The sequence below is a fragment of the Phoca vitulina genome, unplaced genomic scaffold (assembly GCF_004348235.1).
Source record: "Phoca vitulina isolate PV1807 unplaced genomic scaffold, GSC_HSeal_1.0 scaffold60, whole genome shotgun sequence".
NCBI lineage: Eukaryota > Metazoa > Chordata > Mammalia > Carnivora > Phocidae > Phoca > Phoca vitulina.
Window position 1 is genome coordinate 3,896,270 of NW_022589763.1, and position 19,707 is coordinate 3,915,976.

Below are 19,707 nucleotides of genomic sequence, written 5' to 3' on the forward strand. Positions count from 1 at the left end.
CAAAGCTCTGGTGGGTGAGTTGCTCATGGCCGTGACTCAAACACTATGAGCAGTGTTGAAATTTTTCTGAAATTGTTAACAACTCTTGGTACATTTCCAAACAAATAAATGACAATTTTCCCCCTAATTACTTGGTAGCTGTGTTCCTGGAAAGTTCAGTGCCTATTAAAACTGTGTGAAAAAAAGTACTCCTTGAGTTTAGATATAAAATCGAGTCAGGTTCTAGATTCAGATAATTATTGGAGCTCTTTTTTTTAAAATGTAAATGAATACCTGGTGGGATATTTCAAAGTTGTGTGGGGAATGGTACCATTTTTGTTTTATTTTGTTTCTTCTCTTCTCAATGTACATTGCTGAAGTTTTTATCATTCCTGGCTTCTGTCCAGTAAATGACAATAGTGACAGTAAATTCTTATAACAACAGTCACAACAACTCAATCTATAGCCACCGTTGAAGAGTTGGTTTTATGGAATCTATCGATAGAATCAGGATCTCCTCGGACACTGAAATTCTAGGCAAAATGTTAAGTATAGGCGCATTCTCCTGGGGCATGCAATCGATACATTTTAACAAGTTCTCAAATCATGATGATCATCGCTTCTCCCAGAAGTCAAGAACGACTGAGGATGGGTACTCCATGACATTTGAGACTATTTTTTCCCCCAATTCTTTCTACATCTGGTAACCACATTTTCTGGTTTGCATGGGACTTCTCTTGCATGTTCCAAATGTGCATGTTTTTGTCTACTTCCTCAGCATCATTTTTAATTTAGTATTCACGGTGGATTTTTAATTTTTAGTTAATTGCATCATTGCTCATCATTACATTAAAATAAGCTATGATAGGTGGGGTATTCTTCCACTCTGAAGTTCCAGATTCTGCTGTGATTTTCTCTGGTGGTGTGTGCAATAAACAGGTAGTTTCGTGAGTGGTTCTACCTGAAATACAAGCACCCTCCTAGGTGCTAAGTAATTAACACTGTCCTTCAAATGGCAGGGTGCTCACAGGTAATGCAAATAGTGTTGGAACAGAAGAAGCTGAATACTCTGATGATAATGGCCAGTGGTATTGGCCATTTGGTGTACCCATCCACTGAGTCGTAGCTGGTGCTGCTACCCAAAATATATGTGAAGCCCTCAGGGCAAGGTTCAGTGTGGCAACAGGTCATCATTGGTTAAGTATATAGCAAATGTGTGCTGGAAAAGAAGGCTCAGTAGTCCTGCCTTAGGGTGTATAAATAGTCATCTGAATATTTTGTTATAGTAGGTGTTAACAATATTGTAGCATAAATCTACAAGTATTTATGTCTTTGATCAAACATAAAAAATTTTGTAATAAACCCTTTTGACAAGAACAAACTCCAAAACAGACCATGATTAAGGACAAATTAGGAATTAAATTTCCATTTCTCAAGAAATTTGACGCTGAAGTTGTAACCTGCTGGAAAAAAATTTGTCAATATCTACAATTCAGCATGAATGCTGTTGGGATCTCACAAGGCACATGAAAAGCAGAAGATACAGATCTGTAGACGTAACAGCATTTATTTCAAAATTTTGTAGTTATTTTGTAAGCCTGTGACTGCAAGTGGATTTAACATGTAGACCTGCAGAAAATGAATTTGCATGCCATTTTGGGAAGCATGATCTTTCATTTAGATCAAATGACTTTTGGAAATTATCCATCCTTTTCCCCAGTTTTCTTGTGCATGTACGAAAAGTAACATGAAGATTGTTAGCATGCTGGTTCTATTGGCAAAGCCTCACCTTCCTGAGCAGAGGAATGACATCAGTTTTATATTCACAACTTGAGAATATTGAAATATCCGGGAATTCTAACACTGGTCGAATCGTTCAGCCAATTCAAGGAATAACAGTAGAGATTTTCCAAGTTTGTTGTGTTTTCGTTGAAACACCTGGTGTATTATGAATGCTGTGTTCAACGTGGAAGATGCACTCGTTTGTTTTGCTGTCATAATATGAAGACAAATTTTAGGGAAGTGCATGCATGTCTTGGTAGGTGACGTTCGTAGAAAATGGAAAAGCAATGGGGTAGACTTGTCCTCAGCAGCGTCTGTGGTCCACAAATCACTCATCATTGCAACAGGAGCAGCTGCTCTAGCAAAATGTATCAAAATACCAAAATTCAAGCTGTGATTGTGGATAATTACAAATGAACATTCTAGGGCTAAAGCAGCCATGATCAAAATGTAGTTTCTGGACCCTTGGATTTCCCAAGAGCATCAGAAGGAGATCAAAACAGGAGATCAGAACAATTTTCAGAACATCATCATGTTTTGTGCCTTTCTCTCAATGTTGATATTTGTACTTAAGATGCAAAACATAGTAAGTAACACTACTGTTGACTTAGAACCAGTCAAAGCAATGGCATCAATATGTACTGTTAGTCACTGTGTTATTCAGTACCTTCCAGCCTCAGAGACAATGGGGGGGGGGGGGGGGGAAGACAGCTTCACTTAAGAGCGACCTTTATGAAATAAAAAAAAACTTGATTTTATTAAATCTCAACCCTTCCGCAGGTCCGCTAGTCACCTGCATGGTGAAAAGAGGTGCACATGAAGGTCTTCTACATACTGAAGTATGATTGCTGTCTTGCAGGGAAGCATATGTGCAGTTACTTGAGTTGCAAACTGAGGTAGCGGCTGTTTTCGTGGAAGAACAGATGAAAAGAATGTCTGATGCACCCGCCTAGGTAGTTCAAAAATGAACAGAGTGAGCCATTGGCTTCAGAGAAAAATCTAATTTTTATCTGCTACTGAGAGCTTTCCATACCTAACATCTTTCCAGATTGGACTGATGATATTAGCAAACCGTGGTTTTGACAATTATGAATAAATCTGCCATCAGCATCCAGTGGACATGTTTTCAGTGTCCTGAATGAATACCAAGGAGCAGGATTACTGGATTGCACGATGAGAGGATGTCTCATTTTCTAAGAAACTAACCATCTGTCTTCCAATGTGACCATACCATTTTATGTTCTCACCAGAAATGCATGAGAGTCTCTTTTCTCCACACCCTTGCCTGCATTTAATGTTGGATTTGGGCCATTCTAATGACCATGTACTGGCCATACAGTCTTCAGAGTCTCCAAATTGCTGTTTTGTGCATCTTGTCCAGGGAGAGTCAGCATACAATGCACTCTCCCCATTTTACAGATGGAATTGTATCTCCTCAAAATTCATGTGTTGAAACCCAACCCCCAGTATAACTGTTCTTGGGGGTCTATATAAAGAGCTAATTAAGGTTCAAGGAAATCAGAAAGGTGGGGCCCTAATCCAGTGGGACTGCTGTCTGCATAAGAGGAAGAGACACCAGGCATGAGCACACGCAGAGAAAGGGCCATGTGAGGACACGGGAAGACAGCAATCAACAAGCTGAGGATAGAATCCTCAGAAGGTACCAACCCTGCCACCGCCTTGATCTTGGACTTCCAGCCTCTAGAACCATGAGAAAATAAATCTGTTATTTAAGCCAACCATTCTGGGGTATCTTGTTATGGTAGCCCAAGCAGGCTAATATACATCTTACCCAGAACCAGGATGCAAGAAATATATATATTTAAAACATTTTATTTATTTATTTGAGAGAGAGTAAATGAGAGGGAGACAGAGAGAGAATCTGAAGCTGAGTCCACACTGAGCACAGAGCCTGACATGGGGCTCCATCCTACAACCATGAGATCATGACCTGAGTCGAAAACAAGAGTTGGATACTTAACCAACTGAGCCACCCAGGCACCCCAAGAAATATTTTTTAATGATGCATGTGTCTCTGTATATAGATAAAAAATACTTTTATTTTTATTTTTTTAATTTATTCAGGCCTACCTCAGGGTTTGAACTCATGACCCTGAGATCAAGACCTGAGCTGAGATCAAGAGTTGGATTCTCAACCAACTGAGAAACCCAGGCTCCCCTAAAGAAATACTTTTAGGGATGCCTGGGTGGCTCAGTTGGTTAATCATCTGCCTTCAGCTTAGGTCATGATCCCAGGGTCCTGGGATAGAGTCCCTCATCTGGTTCCTTGCTCAGCGGGGAGCCTGCTTCTCCCCCTGCCTGTGCTCTCTCTCTCAGATAAATAAATAAATAAAACATATATATATTTTTTAAATTTTATTTTATTATGTTATGTCACCATACAGTATATCATTAGTTTTTGATGTAGTGTTCCATGATTCATTGTTTGTGTATAACACCCAGTGCTCCATGCAGTACATGCCCTCTTTAATACCCATCACCGGGTTAACCCATCCCCCCACACCCTCCCCTCTAAAACCCTCAGTTTGTTTCTCAGAGTCCATAGTCTCTCATGGTTAGTCTCCCCCTCTGATTCCCACCCCTTCATTTTTCCCTTCCTACTATCTTCTTTTTTTTTTTTAACATATACTTTTAAATAGGACTAATACACAGCTCCAACAATTTGATCAAATTTTTCTTTTTAATTAATATTTTTACAATTATAAAATTCATAAAATTCTAAAATTTCTCTGTCCCTATTTCTCCCTAGTCCTGCATGAATGATGAAATTATATAGTCACCTTGTTCAACATCCTCCTGACCTAGTCACACCCAAATTCCAATTCCTCCCTGTATTTCATCTTTTTAAATGGTCACTTAGTCATTTATATAGAATACTGAACACATTTTCTGTGACAGGCCCCTTGCATACAGCCTTCCCATCATGACATTAATCATTGATTAAAATTTTAAGACATTACCTTCATGTTTAATAATATTAACAAAGTATTTAATTCTTTATTGAAAATTAAATCCATATTTCTTTTTTTATGACAGTAAGACCGCTAGTGAACCAGCTCCCCAGTTGCAAGGCTGATGGGATTTCTCTGTGGGCATAACTGTTAGTCCGTGCGTCAACCATAACAGGTGAGCCCTGGTCAGTGTCCTCTGGCATTTGGCAACACATATAATGCTGAGAGGTAAGTTGTAATAACAATTATAGATGTGGCTTATGTTGACAGTGAGTTGCCGACACATTGTCCCCTCCCATGGTGATGGAGAAGGGTATAAAGCAATGAACTTTCCAACCTTTTGCATGATTCTTGGAGTATAGAGACTTTGAGGAAAGGGAGGAGAGTCTCCATAAAGAGGCTTCCCTCCTGATTAGCATTTGGGTCCATGCTAAAGCGCACGGGGTTGAGTGTGAGGACAGCTGGAGGGCAGGACCCAGAGCGAGCAGCCGTGATATCCAGACTGCCTCCGTGACGTTCGGAAATGCATGGAGTGTCTGAGGCTCGGTTTCTCAACTGGAGTCAATAGACAATTCTACGGACCCTGCCTATTTCCTAGTGTCAGAATAAAATAAAGACGTAGGCATAAAAATGTTAAGTCAATCATAAAACATTCTATAGTTATAAAGTTGAATTAATATCACATAAGAATAATTACTGTATGGTGTATTTTTGAGAACGGAAGTGGAGAGATTTCAAATTCTGCTTTATCCTTTACATATGGGACTTAATATTATTGTTGTACATTTTTCATTCATTCTCATGGTGATAGCATTTCTTATCCTCGGTAACTGTTAATATGCGAGGAAGCTTCCAACCTCCTCCAAACGCATGCATTTAGGATAACCATAAACCGACAGATATTTACGGAAATAATGAGTTCTAATTATGAATATGAATTGGATTAAAAGGCATGAAATATTTACCCAGCAATTGACCAGATTAACATAAAATCAGTGGGACTCTCTGGATATTTAGACTCATGATTTATTGTGAGGATACATAAATCCTTGCTTTTAGAAGTTCCAACTATATATTTTGCACTTGATTTATAAAACCTGCTAAAAATCCTGTTCAACTTCTTATTGAGAAATCGTTATTCTAAGCATCAGCTCTAGCTAAGTATATGGATTTATAAGCCAGGAAAACACGTGTACAAAACGAACCACAGATTTTGAAATCATGCCAATAAATCTCATAAAACAACAAACCAACAACCTGCTATTTACAAATCTGTACCTTACAGTGGGGATAGACATACAGATTTAGAAACCATGGCCTTAAATTATGTACAATTTTGGCCAGCATAAGAATCATGATTTAATCTGAATTCAAGGTGTTGGAATTTCTGAGTGGTAGGTGTTAGGAGTCACAGCAGGAAGAGACATATTATTGTAAATGAATGCTTAAAGAGACTTCCATGTGTAGGAGTTGGTAGGTGTGATAGATGCTGTTTTGGTACCTTGCCCAAGCGCCCCCTCACGGGCCAGTGCACTTGTCTTTCAGCTGTCCGAATTAGGTGCCGATGGCTCACAGCTGGTCTCCCCCTAGAGCATTGCCCTTGGTTGACAATGACTTGCCCTACCCGGAAAGTGACACCCTACCTCTCCACCATGGGGACCATGACATCGAGCCCCACCATGATGTCAGACCAAGGCTGCATTGTGCAGAGGCTGTCCCTTTGTCATGCCTGTCTGCTTCCTGGCATTACCTACCCCTGCCCACCAACCTTCTTTGCTGGTTTTTCCTTCCCCGAATCAACTGCACCCACATTCTTGTCTCAGCTTCTGTTTCTTAAGAACCCAACCCAAGGCTCTTGTATTTCTACCAATTCTTCACACACAGATAGCCATTCCAATTCATCTGGATGACCAACTCCAATTTAAGATAAGCATAAGATAAGATCTCCTTTAAAGCTGCAACTAATTATTTTATGGTGAAGCTCCTTGGTCAGAAACTCAACGTCTGAATGCATCTGCAATATCTTTTCATCTTCCCATTTTGTGCTTGTTTGTACAAAAACCAGAGGTGGATTTTATATGTGCAATAATTACCTTAAAAAGGATTATTGATATTTCATTTGGTTTCAGTAAGTGAAGTCTTGGTAATTTGAGCTTGGTGTATTATTGGTGTCTGTTGTAAGATGGGCAGGGCTGTCTCCACCTGAAGAAGAGGCTGCAATGAGATACTGGCATTTTGACTTCCAAAGCCCCTGCTCCCCATCACAACTTGGAACCACCATTAAGAAATGCATTAAGAGCACAGGACGTTCTGAAATGAGCACACAGCGCTTTGGGAGTTCGCAAAAACATTTTCCATTACTTGCGGATGATGATAAATGTAGCTGTAGATGATAATGATAATAATGGGGCTTAAAATATTCAATACATAGAGAATGTTCCATACACGAGCTACTTAAATAGATCCAGGGCTATTCGTGATTCTCTTTGGTGATTAACCTAGATGCATCTACAACTTTTCCTTTGCAACATCCATATCCTCAGCGAGACAAACGCAATTTACCAAGGATGCTTCATCTCCGTCTTTTGGTTTTGGAGGTGGACATGCACTTGTTACATGGAGATGTGGTCCAATACTTCTAATAGTGACAATGGATGTTGAATGCATATGGTGAGGACTTAAAGCTGTTAATGCTAAATTCAATATGGCAGATTTCTGGATATATGGGTCATTCATATCTTCTGAGGTGCCATCATGCACTTGGCAAAAGTGGAAACCAATGGCAACTTCCAACAGTTAGGAAGGGATCTCTCTAGGCCACGCAGGCTGGAATCAAATCACTGCTCGCCCTTAGCACTTCTTGTCATGGAACCTCATGTAACTTGCCTCTTGGGGTATCAGTACTCTGTATAAAATGGGTATAATAATAGCTCATGGCTGTTGTGAAGATTGAATTGGGAAAGCAACAAATGTAGCATATTTAGAACCCTATGTGACATAAAACACTCTAAATTATTGTGCACATAGTATTTCTTAATACACAAATACTATATTAATATAAATATGATACATATAAATATATGAACTATATTATTATATCAAGTAATAATATATTATCTGAATATAATAAAGGTTGATATATTATTATATATTATAAATTATATATTATGTGATATGATATACCATGTAACATATTATTATATGATGCACATACTAATATGTTAATTAGCATAACATTCATTTGCATTCTTACAGATATGAATGTATTAGTGTTGATATATTAATAACCAATATGTTAATATATAACATAATATAAGGTTTAATTACATATCGTAATAAATAATTGTGTGTATGCAGAGAGACAGAGGGAGAGAGAGACATATATGTAGGGCATGTATAGAGACATATTTGTTCATGTGAGTGTGTCATACACATACGTATAAAGGATGTGTGTAGTTAAAAACATTGGCAACAAGTCTCTAATATTCTTCCGTTTCAAGCAAGGATGACCTGAGCAGGTTCCATAAGGGTTGGCGCTATTCCTCTGCTCCTCCTCCCTGGAAGTATGGTGTTCTCTTCCCAGACTTGCTTCCCTCAACATCAAATCGTATACGACTTTCTGGTCTCTGATACATTGAGGATTTCAGGGGCACCACAGTCGGGATTGCCTCCCTCGCTGAAAGGGATACAAAGTCCAGACCAGAAAGTCTGATTACGGGAAAGAAAGAGACAGCAAGGACAGGAGGACACCATGCACAGGGGCATAGGTTTGCTACATTCAGGGGACATTGGTACTTACACTCTTGCAACTAACCAAGGCTAGCGATAAAACACATACAAGCTAACTTATTCCTTAAAAAAATTCATATTTTCAAATGGGAAGATCTCAACTATTTGTTGCTTGATAGTGTTTGCTGATATATAAAAACAATCACATTTAAACAGGGGGGAAAAACATGAAATGAATGAACGAGGAAAATAAACATATCAATTATTAATTGCATATTCCACTTGAAATTACTTAAGACACTTGAGACTTATGAGCCACCATTTCTCACTAGGAAAATAATGTAATTTTCCTCATATCCTAGAAATATACTTTTGAAGAGATAATGTTAGCAGGTTTGATATTGCGGAGGACAGAGCAGTGTCAACAGCTTTGCCATATTTCCTTTATGCTTTCTCTATGATGGGTCTTAAAACATGTTAGAGAAATATTTTTTAAAGATTTTTTAATTTTATTTATTTGTCAGGGGGAGAGAGAGAGCGTGCACAAGAAGAGGGAGCTGCAGAGGGAGAAGCAGGCTCCCCGCCAAGTAGGGAGCCCGATGCGGGGCTCCATCCCAGGACCCTGGGATCATGACCCGAGCTGAAGGCAGCCGCTTAACCTTAAGACTGAGCCACCCAGGCGTCCTTGAGAAATATTTTTAAATCCCCTATGTACATGCCCTTGATTTTATTTCCCTAGCTCTCTTCCCAGCAGACCTTAATCAGTTTGGTTTAACATTCTCTTGGATCCCTGGGTTTTCTTATCATTCTAATACATATGCATCTGTCTGTCTGTTCATCCATCCATCCATCCATCCATCCATCCATCCATCCATCCACCCAATCTATGTATCTATCTATCATCTCTATCCATCCATCATCCATCATCCAATATATCTATGTATCTATCCATCTATCTATCCATCCATCCATTCATCTAGATCTATCGATCTATCTATCTATCTATCTATCTATCTATCTACCTACCTACCTACCTACCTACCATCCATACATCTATTTTAAAACATATGTAAATGGTATGCTGAAGGTCATCTTTCATTCATAATTAAGTTTGACATGGATTGGATTGATACCTGCAATCACAGTTCATTCATTTTACTTAAAATGGATTATTCCAATGTGGCTGATTTCTAATTTTTCATTATTACAAGCAGTACTGGGGACATTCTTGTCCATGATTCTGTGCACACAAGATTCTCAAAAGTAGACAGCTAGCTGGAAGGCTGAATGCATCTTCAGTTCTATGGAAGCTTCCAGAAGGCTTCCCAAAGAGGTGTGTCAATCCATGCTCCCTCTAACAGTAAGAGGATCCTTTTCTTTTTTTGCTTCATGTTTTCCTTAGTACTTTACACAGTGATGTAATTTTTTGCTCAACTTAAGGGAGTTTTATTCATGTTTTAACTTGAATTTCTCTGTCTGCGAGTAAAAGACAGCTGTTCATGTGTTATTGGCCATTTGGGTTTTTTCTTCCAAGTGCTATTTGGTTTCTTGCCTACTTTGTATGGAGTTTTCCCCCACTTTTCTTCCTTTTAAGATTTTAAGTAATCCCCAACATGGGGCTTGAACACATAACCCTGAGATCAAGAGTCCCACACTCCACCAACTGAGCCAGCCAGGTGCCCTTTCCGCCACTTTTCTTACGGATTTATCAGACTGTGTGTATATGTGTGTGTACTTTTATATATTCTTATATACACAGATATTCATTTACATTCTTATGTATATAAAGGTATTATAATACAACACATTCTTATGTTCTTGATATGTTTGGAGTAAAACATGTTTTAAATAGTCTTTGTGCATTCCTGGCTTTTCTCTTTGTAGATGATATAATAATATACACATATTTTTATGTATATGAATTCATTATAATACATTGCATTATTATATTCTTTTTAAAATAATTTTTTAAAGATTTTATTTATTCATTTGACAGAGAGAGCAAGAGAGCATGGAGGGAAAGGGAGAAGCAGGCTCCCCCGTGAGCAGGGAGCCCGATGCAGGGCCTGAACCCAAGACCCTGGGATCATGACCTGAGCCAAAAGCAGACGCTCAAACAACTGAGCCACTCAGGTGCCCCGAATTATTTTATTCTTGATATCACTTATAAACACTTATAAACTATGTGTTCCAAATAGTCTTTCACATTCTTGACTTTCTTCTTTGTTGATGGTAACTTTTATTTTTAGAAATATTAATCATCTGGGGACACCTAAGTGGCTCAGTTGGTTAAGCGTCTGCCTTCGGCTCAGGTCATGATCCCAGGGTCCTGGGATCGAGTCCCACATCGGGCTCCCTGCTCAGTGGGAAGCCTGCTTCTGCCTCTGCCTCTGCTCCTCCCCCTGTTGTCATGTTCGCTCTCTCTCTCAAATAAATAAATAAAATCTTAAAAAAGAAATATTAATCATTCATTTTCAAATTAATTTACATCATTTTAATATAATTGTGTATTATTTTGTGTGTGTTTTACAACCGAGTGTGGTGGCCCTTTAGAGACTACCAGTAGTCTTCAAACTGTGCTTGGAGACCCAAGGGTGGTACTGAGCCCCCCCAGGAGTGAGGAGGGGCAGGGATGAGAAGCAGACATACTATCTGGCTGTTTTATGCATTGCTCACTTTCTGGCTTTTTGTCTCCATTTTTTTTAATGGATTGCAGTTTCAGCTACCATCTCCTTTGAAGACTCACGATCTACCCAGGTGCTTCATTTCACATTGTGCATGAAAAGCCGCGCGTCTCATCTGAGGTTAGAGAATTGCTGAAGAAGCTCGAAGTAAAATTCAGGAGTCACGGTGTGTTAGAAATTAGTGCCCTTTACACTTACGTGCAGGTTTGGCCTACTGTATTAAGGCCAAACAAACTCATTATTCTTCCTGATACCCAAGTGTGGGATGCACTACTGCTCTTTAAAATCAATAATCAGGTAAGAAGCCATGAAGCAAGAAGATGTAAAAACACGTAGGGAAGAAGAGTCCTTCCCAACGCCGCGAAACAGTAGCCGTTCCATCTTTGTTAAACAGAGTGCCTAATAAGGCTTTACATAACCACAAAACAAGATGACCATTTCAGAAAACGACAATATCAAAAGCACGTTATGTTGTTTCTCAGCATTGAGCACATTTGGCTATTATCGGACACAGCCGCCCATAAACACCCAAATCATCTTTATCACTTTGCACAGATAGATCAGGGTACGTTTCCAATGCACTTTTAAATCATTTTTATTCGTTATTACCCTGTGTCCTGTTTTTTTAATTGGGAGATATTCCCTCTCAGGACAAAGTTTCTAATTAAATCCCCAGACTAAAGTCTGAACCTGCCCCCATGTCTTTACAGGAAGTGGACACTGTTGGAAGGAGGGAAACATGCATTTTAATTATGTTGTTCATCTTTGCATGCAGAGGAACCAATCACTGGATCCCAGAAGCACTAATTCTACCCGAGCTTGTTCTAAAGGATCCTAAATTGGGGTTATTGTATTCTACAGTTTTGTGCCTTGTGAAACGAGCTTTTAAAAACTCCCTTTGCTAACCTTGAGGACATTATGCTGGAGTGTAATAAGACAGTCACAAAAGGACACATTAGTATGATTCCACTTATGGGAAGTACTTAACATCATCAAATCCATAGAGACACATTCGCAGTGGTTGCCAGGGGCTGGGAGGAGGGGCGGACGGGAAGGTAGTGTTTAACGGGTACAGACGTCCAGTTTAGCAACATACAGAGTGTTGTGGCGATGGGTGGGGGGTGATGATCGCCCAATCATGGGAATGTACTCAACGCCCCCGACCTGTTCACTTAAAAATAGCTGAGACGGTACATTTTATGTTATGTGTATTTCACAAGTAAGTTTATAAACTTCTCTCATTTTAATAGTAACAGAGATTTTGTTTATTTATTTGAGACAGTGCACATGATGGGCGGAGAGGCAGAGGGAGAGGGAGAAGCACTCTTTCTGGCTGGACCATCATGCTTGTGGTTTATACTGCTCTGGGTTTATATGGGTCACAAGAGAAAAAACATAGCCATTGCCAAGATATTTTCTGAGGTTTTTAAAATTTTAAAAATATTTGACAGAGAGCATTGTGTACATTTAGGGTGTGTGATGTCTTGATATCCTGTAATAGAATTGCCATTGTAACTTTGGTTAGCACCTCTCTCTATTACATCCTCTAATGATCGTTTCTTTTCAAGATACTTTTTTTGTGGAATAGTCATCATGATGGTATTCCAAGAATCAAGACCGGGTCCTGAGAATCAAGGAGCATTTGAGCCAAACGTATGGGTTGGGGAAAAAAAAAAAAAGGTAGGCATTCTAGAAATGTTTACAGCCGGCTGGAATGTTAGAATTCCTCAGTTCGATATCAAATTCCTGTGGCTGGCGGGAGGTGGGGGCGAGGGGAGAAGGGGAAACAGGTTACTAACCACAGAATGATGAATGGTCAGTGATAGGGCCAGAAGGCTGGATGGACCTCCTGACCCCACGGTTACAGTTTACTTCATTGTCAAGAAGCAAGTCAAGCATCTTCTGCCATGATTTTTACTGATTTCTGTCTTCTGTCTCAGTGTTGAGATGACGTTGGACGTGACGCCCATTATTTTTCTATATAACATTATTTACGAGGTTGAGCAGGACACGCATTTTCCAGTTTCCTTTCTTTTTTGACACTCAGTACTTAATTTGGCAATGTCCACAGTCTCACACATTAGGATGATTTCTGCAAAACTGAGTTGGGGTGACTCTCATTGGGGCTTCCAAAAAATACACAGAAATGTCTACAATGGAAGTTTTATTTCTTCAACAATGGTTGGAACAGGCTAGTCAGTAGAGGACCCTACATGCAAGTAGGTAAAAAAAAAACTCCAAAGTCCGTACTGGAAACCTGATCACATGTCTTTCATCCTTGAAAATCCTTCTAAGGGTTTGGTGGTATTGTGCATTACCTATTGGTTTACTCTAAATCCTTTCTCGTTGAGGGCAATGTCAATAAAACAGCATACAGAGCTGCTTGGCCCTCATTCACATGCCAGCCGATGCCACAAATCATGTCCCTTTTATGAACATTTCAGACAAAAAAGACGGTTCTGTCCCCTTGGCATTAAATCAAACGGTTCCCTAAAAACTCCCCCTGGGGGTATCACTTAAAATGATGGTAGGGAAGTAGGAACTCTGTAAATTAAACAAGGTAAAATGTGTGAAATAATTTCATAAGCTTGGACCTCTAAGTTTCAGTGACTTTATTAATACTTTTATTACTACTAACATCTCTGTATTAGGGCATTTTTGATACTTTAGATCAGGGGCCAAATCTGACCAGCCATCTATGTTTCTTTGTTTTTGTCATGGTTGGTGAGTTAAGAGTGGCCTTTACATTTCTAAATGGTTAAAATTTTATTTTTTAAAAAAGATTTATTTATTTATTTTCGAGAGAGAGAGAGAGTGGGAGCAGGGGAGGGGCAGAAGGAGAAGGAGAGAGAGAGAATCACAAGCAGACTCCACGCCCAGCGCAGAGTCCACCAGCTCGGGGCTCAAGCTCACGACCCTGAGATCATGACCTCAGCCGAATTCAAGCGTCAGATGCATTTTTAAATGGTTAAGTTTTAAATGGCTGCATAGCATACGTAACTACATAATCTCTCCAGTGTTGCTTCTTGGTTTGTAAAAGTTGAAAGTCTGAAATATTTACTATGTAGCCCTTCAAGAAGAAATTTGCAGAAACCCGCCTTACAATTTTGGTTTGATACGTGTATATTTAATTCAAAAAAGGGGGCCTCAACAGATTCTATAAAGAACCCCAGAGGGTGGGGTGGATCATGCACCCAGGTCAAAAATCATTTCAGAATGAGTCTGAGCATTTATAGAATCAGGCCAATGCCACTGGATGATTTACAAAGGAAACCCCCAAGGATGCGAATGTACTTTTTTGTTTCCCCCTACAGCCTATGAAAAACATTTTGTAACGTAAAGAATTTCACTTTTGTTCTGCTCCGGTGATAATTTCCCTCTGAAATAATTACGAGTAAAGTGCTTTAGTTACCCAGGAGTTAGTCTTCAGAAGGAAACAATTTTAGTCCTTCTGCTAATGCTATTTACACTGTTCTTACTAAGGAATCAGCTTAATAACTTTCTAAAGAGGGTGGTGGGTAATATCAGGACAGTTTCTAATTACTCAGGAGCACTTTTAAGCAAGGACCGATGCGTTATGCAGGTGGCTGTGAGGAAATGTCCCTTCCTTTCGGGAGATCTAATTTTGAAAGATTCACACCTATCTGTTAATAAACCTCTTTTTTATTTTTTAAGAGATTTTATTTATTTGTTTGACAGAGAGAGCACAAGCAGGGGGAGTGGCAGGCAGAGGGAGGGGGAGAAGCAGGCTCCCGGGGGGAGCAGAGAGCTCAGTGCAAGGGCTTGATCCCAGGACCCTGAGGTCATGACCTGAGCTGAAGGCAGATGCTTAACCGACGGAGCCACCCAGGTGCCCCTGTTGATAAACCTCTTACATCACTCTGCACTTGAACCCCGAGAATGAGTGCATGCACACACACACACACACACACACACACACACACACAACCACGGAAACAACGCACTTGTAGAGAAAGCACTCAGGTTTGGCAAGTTTGCAAGGAGAGCTTCTAGATCATGTATGCTTGCGGCCGGTCCGGAGTGAGGTCTGTTCTGAACAGAGCCTAAATGATGGTTCATACTCCATGAAACCCTTTTTTATTAATTTTCAAAGAAATGCTCTTTTGCCTCCACGTTAATAGCATTTTGATCTGAACTGTTAATTGTTACCATAGCAACTGTTGATTCAGGACGGCCAATGTCTCAGCGCAGTGTTATAAATGGACATCCGTGATTTTTTTTTTTTTTTAAAGGGGTTTCGGGAACTCTGCAATGTCCGTGTAGCATCACAGGGAAGAGAGGGGGGCATACGGCACCGTCCGAATCCACCCTGGCAGGCTGACCGCTAATTTTGTGTGTCCACCCAAGGGGTCATGATGCCCAGCTAGCTGGTCAGGTGTTATTTCTGGGTGTGTGTGTGAGGGTATTTGTGGATGAGAAGAGCATTTGAATTGGTGCATCCAATAAAACACATGGCCCTCCCAACGTTGGTGGGGCTCGTGCAATCTGTTGAGGGTCTGTCTACACCAAAGGGCAGGGGAAGGTTGAATTGGCTCTCTGCCTGACTGATGTTCTCGTGCCCTCCCACTGGGAGTGATACTGTCAGCGTTCCTGGCTCCCGGGCATTTCCGACTCACACACACCTCTGTCTTCTCAGGACTCACAGTCATTCGGCCAAGTCCCACCTTGCATGCCTCCCCTCCATTTTATCCCCCGTCTTAGGAGCGCTCAAGCCTGTCCCTTCCCACAAAGGAGGGACTCCTGGCCTGCAGTGAAAGCCGTCTGCCTTCAAAGCAGGAGAGGTCTGTCCTCCATCAAAGTCTTCATAAACGTGCTTATAAATAATGGCTCTGGGCTTTTTATCTGCAACACCCAATGCTGGATTTCAGTGTTCAAACCCATTGTTCTGGAACCTTTTTGTGTGGGCTTGGCTCATTCCCACATGCACCTGTGAAAACTCTGCATGGCTCCGTCTTCTTGGATCCTCTGCTTTCTGCAGTGTCTTCCGGGGCTCAATGTTACTTGATGTATGTTTGCGGGTTGCACCTGACTCATGGAGTAAGGGACTAGATCCACACCCTGGTAATAATTTCAGGGTGCGGAGTCTTTCCTGCTTGTAGAGGTTCCATTCAGGAATGATAAGCAATGCGTGCTTGTAGAGTTCCATTCAGGAATGATAAGCAATGCATGCTTGTAGAGTTCCATTCAGGAATGATAAGCAATGCGTGCTTGTAGAGTTCCATTCAGGAATGATAAGCAATGCATGCTTGTAGAATTCCATTCAGGAATGATAACCAATGCGTGCTTGTAGAGGTTTCATTCAGGAATGATAACCAATTTGTGCTTGTAGAGGTTTCATTCAGGAATGATAACCAATTTGTGCTTGTAGAGTTCCATTCAGGAATGATAACCAATGCATGCTTGTAGAGTTCCATTCAGGAATGATAACCAATGCGTGCAATGCATGGATTTCACTCCGGGTATAAATATTTCCATGAATGGCATCCCTTGTGAGTCTGCATGGCATGCCTGCTGAGACAGGGCACCCCCAACCATCAAGGGCACAGGCCACAAAGGGGCAGGGTATGCGCCATGATTGTTCCTTGGGTCTCACTGGCCTGCTTTCCAACAGAGCTTTACTGCACGGTGTGGCTACCCCTCCTGCAGGACCTGGGAGATGCCTACCTTGGGTGGGATCCTGATTTCCAGTTTTGGGTGTGGAGATGAGACAAGGACAAGGTGATCTGCTGAATTCGTGGTCTTGTAAGAGTTATGGGCTGAGTGCTACCCCGTGCCATGCAACCTGTGTGCTGGCTGGAACACAGCAATACCAGCCTACTTGGCGCCCCACACATGGGTCATTCTCTCTCGGTCCTGCCACTGAACCTCCATGTCCATCTGTTTGGAGTGTCCCCTACTTGGCTTCTCTCAGCCTTGTATCCTTGTTCATCAGGCGTGAACTCAGACCCACGTACTGCATGGATCCCTTGGAGACGGGCAGGGGTTTCCCATAGAGCTCATCACATGTCCCTGATGCCCAGCTCAACCTGGAGCCACACCAACCATGCACCCTGGATACACGTGAAATGTGACGACTTTGGTTTGGCATTCGGATGTTTTTGCTGTGAGCCTCACATGCTCGCGGTGTGCTTCTCCTTGGAAGGACGATGTTCTCTGGCTTCCACATTTTCTCACTTATGAAAAATCACAGTAGTTTGATCTCATTATGCGCTATCAAGTGCTCGTCCAAATATACCCATTTGTTCTGAAAATACCTTCTTCCTCCTCCTCTGCAGGATACAGTCAGGATTCACAAATTGCATCTTCTCATCTCTTTTGAGATCTTCTCATTCTACTACTTTCTTCCACTTTTGTGGTTCCTTGCCTTTCTTTTTAATGACATACACCGTTTTGTCTTGGAGGGGCCACATAGGCGTGTGAAATGCTACAAATGGCAACGTATGTTAGATTTTAGGTATACGCACCGGTAAGGTTCTGATTCTCCTTGCCACCCCCAGCAACCTGCCTGATCACATGGGCAACTTTATGTCCTCTATTGATCTGCCTATTTTATTTTTAACAATTCCAATTTTTAGCGATGGCCCGTGAGCCTTTTCAGAACAGGGAAGCTGTAACAAAGGAGAAGGATAATGGCTTGTAACTGAAAAAAAGGATACTATATGTCCTTTCTTAGTCCCCACACCAGGCATATTTGGGGTCTAGCAGTTAGTCCTTCACTTTTCCTTTATATTCCGTCTTCCAAAGAAATGCCTATGGAAAACATAAATGGTGCCAAAGCAGAAATATTTCTTTTTAAAAATTAGAGGTGCCTGAGGGGCTCAGTCGGTTAAGCGTCTGACTCTTGGTTTTGGCTCATGTTGTGATCTCAGGGTCATGAGATCGAGCCCAGAGTGAGTTCCATACTGAGCGTGGAGTCTGCTTAAGATTCTCTCTCTCCCTCTCCCTCTGCACCACCCCAATCACCCACTCATGTGCTCTCTCTCAAAAAAAAAAAAAAAATTATATATACACAGACACACACACACACACACACACACATTGGCATCTCCCCAAATACCCAGAGATTGGGTCCAATGTAAAATAAACTTAGTTGTGTTTCTTTCTGTCCTTTGGAGACCCCATCATTCTCTGATCTTGGGGCTACTCTCACCAATAACAAAAGGAACATTCTTTTTGGTGCCACGTTTTGCTTTGTTTAAATCACCCCTTGATTCTAAGAACGTTTGACAAATGATGCAGTGTCGGAAGACAGCGACGTTAAGGAAGGCACAGTGTTTGCTAAAAATGAAGCCACAGCCCACCCCTCCTCCTCACAGTGACCTTTCCTTATCTGATCTTTTTTCTTGGCACCAGTTAACAAAACAGGCTCTCTCCACTAATTACTCTGGGCTTTCTGGGAAAAAACGGCAGGCCAGGACCAAACTTCACGAGCTCACAGGCTGCTAAGAAAGCACAGGTAGTCTGTGCACAGCTCTGGGGATGGACGGGCATGTACAGACATGCCAAAGGGGGTTTCTTTCTTTCTTTTTTTTTTTTTTGATTTTATTTATTTATTTGAGAGACAGAGCATGGGCAGGAGGAGAAGCTGAGGTAGAGAAAGAAGCAGGCTCTGTGCTGAGCATAGAGGCCAACATGCGGCTGGACTTGGGGGCTCAATCTCAGGACCCCCAAGATCCTGACCTGAGCCAAAGGCAGATGCTTAACCGACTGAGCCACCCAGGTGTCCCCAAAGGGGGTTTCCTTAAACATTAACCTAAGTTCAGGTACTTCTTAAAGCAAAACAAAAACAATGCTCCCATCAATCTCACTGCAAAAAAGTAAGTACAAGAAAATTAACTGGTCACTTGACATTTAAGAAATGATCTTGTGGAGATATTGATCTGTCATCTGGTGTCATTGAGAAGCAAGTATTGATCTAGCAGGTGTTTATTGACTTTATACCTGTCTTGCTCTTTAAAAAAACAAAACAAAACAAAAGTTGGAAATAACTAACTTTATGTCCTATGCTAATAACACAGGTGTAAAAGGCTGCCAAAGCAAACTCCTTCCCAGGATTCAAATCCTTCACTTTTGTTCTACTATCCCTTGGCTTTATGTTTTTGAAGGCCAAGTGATGTGCCTAGGGGAAGGTATTTAGGACAGCTTCCTTCTCCTGCAGGTTCAGGAGATGAGCACTCATGAAGAACACACGAAAAAGGAACTCGGTGCTGTCAAGCTGCATCTATGCATGGCTCTTCCATGGAGCCTCTGAAAGTCAAACCGTGTCTTACGTTTCTCCAGTGTCCACAGAATGCATTGTGTGAGGTTCCCTCAAATACCAGTCTCAGTGGAGTAGAGGACTCACTCTCTGGGGAGAAGGAAGTAGCAATTTGGAGTTTTCAAATAGCGGTAGGATTTCAAGTCTGCAGCATCCTTGGGTAGAGCCACTGAGCTCAAGCTCCACAGCGCATCCGCTGCAAGGACCAATGGCTTCCCCAATGGCCAATGGCTTCCCCTTAGAACCGAGGCTGCCCGTTGACCCTGGAAACGTGTTGGTATCC